At 41.7% G+C, this 4,819-nt stretch overlaps 1 protein-coding gene across 1 annotated transcript in view; it reads left to right on the top strand.

Moving 5' to 3' along the window:
- Positions 1-4,819, top strand: part of LOC146672633 (uncharacterized) — a 59,348-nt gene that overhangs the window by 9,938 nt on the left and 44,591 nt on the right. The window lies entirely within an intron of this gene.

Raw genomic sequence — 4,819 nt, 5'->3', positions numbered from 1 at the left:
CGTGAGTGTTAATCTAAGCATTGATCTAGGGATTTCCACCCATTTAACACGTTATTTTATCATATGTTATTTTATTTGTTATTTTATACATTTTATTTTGTGACGTGATGTGAGCGCAGGTGCAACCCAACAGGCCCCAAACGTTCCTGGCAGCAAGTAAAAATGAAATATAAAAATATAGTCCAAACAGGTAAGGTGTAATTGTATTATGAGCCATAGTGCTTGGTCTGTTTGTCCCATGTAAATCAATTGCAGTTAGAGGCTACATTAATTTTCTTTCTGTAAGCACTTATTGAAATTATCTGAGCACATTACAAGTACATATTTGCTTACTCTGTATGCTCAAATGTGACCCGTTATAGCCAACAGAAAAAAAGCGGAGGCCCGAAAAACAGGTGGGGGTCCTCCACCACCACCACTCACAGAGGCTGAGCAGTTGCCCTCAGCCAAAACAGTGGGCGCCCTGTGGCCGAAGGCATCTCTGCGGGGACATCCTCTGAGTCAATAACCCCGCAAGACACAAGTGCCTACATAAGGGGTAAATCCAAAATAATACATGATGTGCATACATCCTTTCTTCACAGTCACCTTTGCAGTGCTACTCATTCATTTGATAAACTCTTTACCATAATGAATTATTTTGTAGTGAAGTTATTTTCCTACTGATTTTGCCTTCCCTCAGTCTTGGTTGTCTTTGAGAGCATAATGACAATGAAGTGTAAGGTGATTGGTATGTTTGTTAATTGCCATTTGGTCCCTTGTAAGTTATAAGTGACCTGTATAAACCTCATATTCTATCAGTTGATGGTGGTGGTGTACTGCATCTGGTGCAGCCTCCTGTTGAGCCAGACCAACATGCAGTTGTGAGTAATACTCCACAGATTATATGAGTTTACAGTAGAACAGCAATGTTGTCTATTTCTTTACTACAGGAAAATAATGAAGAAACATTGACAGCTGTTACAGAGGAGGAAGCAACAGAGACACTTTATGAGGTTTACATCTTTTAATACTTTGTGTACAGGAAATACAGGCGACCAATAAAGCCAGTTGAACAAAAAATCTGTTTATTCGTCTTTCAACATGTTGAGGTGATGGGTCAAAAGAAATGATTGTGACATATGGTGTCTCTGACTGCGCTTCCATCTTGTATGTCCGTGGGAGGGTCAGGATGTTCATGGTTTGGATCACTGCTGATGTTTGGTTCAGAAGGACAGTGTTCTCCTCTAATTGTGGCAATGTTGTGAAGAATCACACATGCCACAATAATGTCACATGCCCTTTCTGGGGTGACCCTGAGTCTTTGCAGGCACTGGAACCGGGCCTTAAGCATTCCGATAGTCATTTCAATTCTGGCTCTTGTCCTGCAATTAGCCAGATTATATCGCTGCTGTGGGCCCTGTTCAGGGTCAGGGTAAGGGGTAAGCAAATAGGGTAAACATGGATACCCCCTATCACCAAGCAAGTAGCCAGTGAACTCTCCTAAGACAGAAGGATACACTTCAGTTCAAATGTCCCTGAAGCAATTGGTCTTTATATATTTTACAGTATTCTCAACTCACCATGTCCAAATTTTGTGCTCAGTGTACATTCACGGAATATTTGTGAGTCATGGACAGAGCCTGGCCACTTGGCTTCCACATTTGTGATAATGTTGGCAGCATCACATATGATCTTCACAGTGCAGAGAACACAAATTAGCATCCATTACTATAATGAAATAATTTGTTAGTTTGAAATGCTACAGGGAACTATGTACCTGTACATTGATGCTGTGGAAAGACTTCCTGTTCACATAGTCTCCTTCATTTACTGAAGGAGCAATGATTGGAATGTGAGTGCCATCTGTACAGCCAATCACGCCTGGGAACCCTGAAAATAAATGTGAAATTTAAGTAGTAGTTCAAGTATCACCACATCATAAATTAAGTTTCGTTCATCCTGATACCTGCAATTTTGTGGCATCCCTCTTTGATAAATCTTGTGGGTCTGTGACCGGGGAACACCACAAACGAGTACAGGAGACGTTTCAGTGCAACTGTAACATTCCTGACTGCCCGACAGACGGTAGCCTTGGAAACGTGCTCAGCGTCACCAATATTATACAGAAAGCTCCCGTTTGCAAAAAACCGAAGTGCAATACAAATAATATGTAATGAACTGAGAGCATGTCCGCGATGTGTCACATGCGTAATATATGGCCTGAGGATGTTATCCAAATAACTTAGAGATTGTGCTGAGAAACGGTAACGTTCGCACAGAAAATCATCAGGAAATGATAAAATGTCCAAACGCGCTCTGATCACTCTCTCCCGGCGGAGAGCTCTGCGGAGAATTTGTGCTTCACGATCTACTGGCTCTTCAAGGAAGGGGCACGCCATGTCTGACACTTCCTACTGTCAGGTTTCCGACAAAGGGGCGGAGACAGTCAGGGTTAGTTGTAGTAAACCTGCTAGGGGGCAGGTTAGCTTCACGGAGTGTGTCGTCATAGTGACTCACTGAGGCTTCATCTGAACTTGCTTTGTGAAACCGAAAACCCAGAGTTTTCGTTAACTCAGGGTATACTTACTCAGTTTTTCCACTAAACCGGCTTCCTGAAACAGGGCCCAGAACATGAACATACAGAACCAGGAGTAAAAAAATGATGATATGAGTAGGCGAAAAAAATCAACATATAAATATTGTTCTGAGAGGCTTTTTGTTGGTTGAGTCTGAAATTGATTGTATGTACAATTCATATCCTTATAAAAAGGAAGAAATATGGTGTTTTATTAATAAACTTAAATTCATGGATATAAAATAGCTAAAAGTATTAACAAATATTTTATAAAAAAAACATTTATCATTCTTCCTGGGGAACTTAAAGAAACAGAATAAAACATTTTCCCATCGTAAAGAAAACTCCCTTAAAATATGGACAATAACAAAACTGCTAAATTCTTCCAGAATCTCTGTGTAGAGGAACCAAAAGAGATGTGCCACAGTTTCTGGATGATCCCCACAGAAAGTTCAATTAGTATTTATGTCTCTTTTAAATGTTACCATATAGTGACTGGCTGGGTCACATTTATGAAGAATTTTATATGAGATTTCCTTCACCTTGTTCACAATTAGATATTTATGGGATCATCCAGACTGTCTTCCAGGTGATATCTGGAACATGTCGGTTCCAGTAAGATATTCTATATATGGGAGAGACATGATATCTTCTTGGAATAAACTACGTATTCTCTTATTGCTGTTACCAAGTTCCTGTGAAAAGCAGATTTTTCCCACTGCTGACTCAGCTGGATCAGGGAGAGTGACTGAGGCAGATATTGAGCTGTCAGTGTTTTTATATAACATTAAAGTCCCTGAGGGTATGGCACCAAGCACCATTGAGAATTCCCCAACACTGACGGGAAAATTATATAGTGTAAGGAATTCATTGTAAGTAAGTAGTGCTCCCTCGTTAAATTTTAAAACTTAGTAGCGGCCGCCATTGTTGGCAGCTGAAATTTGGCTGGGCCGCGCTATGAATTCTGGGATATGGTGGGCCACGAAGGACACACCCGACCCATCCTTCAAACTCGGGGGAATGAAGGACGCATTTGAAGGAGTCGAGGAATCGGGACAGCCTTCGTCGCCTGGCTGTGACGTCATCGGCCTTCAAATGCGGCCTCCGGAGGATGCGGCCGACGTTTTGGGACACAGCTTGTGTGTCTTTGTTGGTCATGTGACCTCCCAGGGACTACACATGGAAACGAGCAGTTTAGCTCAAATCTGGCAGGTTTCCATCGTCTGTTTTTGTCCTGATGTCCATGAACATGAACACTGTCCCTGTCAAACACGTCCAGATAATCTGATCCAGTGTTGTTCTTCTTCTGTGGTGTTTGTGATGGAGCAGCAGCTGCTGATCCTGATGTCCTCCACCAAGGGGGCAGCAAATTCAGCTGACTGTCATCATTTATTAAAAAGATGTAACAATGTGACATAATGCAATATAATAGTGTCAGTTACACATTGTGGGTTGCACTGTGGCCAGAATGGACATTACCTCCTGCCTAATGGAAGCTGTCAGCCATCCTGCAACCATGAATTAGATAAGCAGAAGTGAAGGGATTGTTAACAACAATTTAATAATAAAATGTAATGTGATAGTTGCACTTTATTAGCTCCCCACAATCGTATGAATAATAAGCATGAATGCACTGCATGCTCATAGCAAGTTCTTTAGGTTTAAAGTGAGATCCTGCTTTAAAGGGCGCTTCATCTGCTGGGAATGACATGTTTCTTCTAGTATGTAAGGCTCAGCCCATCTTACTGGGACTTACTTTTGTAGATCCACATGCTCTAAACCTGCTGCTCCATGATTGGTGCAGAAGCTTTAAGCTACTATTAACAAATAATAACCATGGACTTAGTTGTTACTACAATAACTTATCATTGAGCAACTTTTAATTTTACTTGTAAAACTATGCAAGTAGAATTGAATGGGGCACAGTGAGCTGAGCACAGGCCCACTCTGTGACACTCAGAGGTTTGTGGATATCATACTGAGAGTATTGGACACAGTGCAGCCAGCTTGCAGCCACTTTCCCACCACTTTAGCACAATGTTTACATGAGACTCAGCCACACTAATGTTCCTGGGCAGACATGTGGTGCAGCATGGCTGATGGCACTGTACCTGCAGCTGTCATGGACAAGAACCACTCAATACCTCACCCAAGCCAAGCCTGTGCTGATGTTGTGATCTGAGACCGAGACACTAACCCAGGATCATGATATGATGTTGTGAGAGTTTCACTAAGAATTAGCTCTGATTACAAGATTTCAAT

Source organism: Rhamphochromis longiceps, linkage group LG3 (genome assembly GCF_057381845.1).
Source record: "Rhamphochromis longiceps isolate RC_006_pf linkage group LG3, R_longiceps_female_GT1.1, whole genome shotgun sequence".
Taxonomy (NCBI): domain Eukaryota; kingdom Metazoa; phylum Chordata; class Actinopteri; order Cichliformes; family Cichlidae; genus Rhamphochromis; species Rhamphochromis longiceps.
Note: the sequence above shows the minus strand (reverse complement) of the source record. Positions and strands in the feature narration are given on the sequence as shown.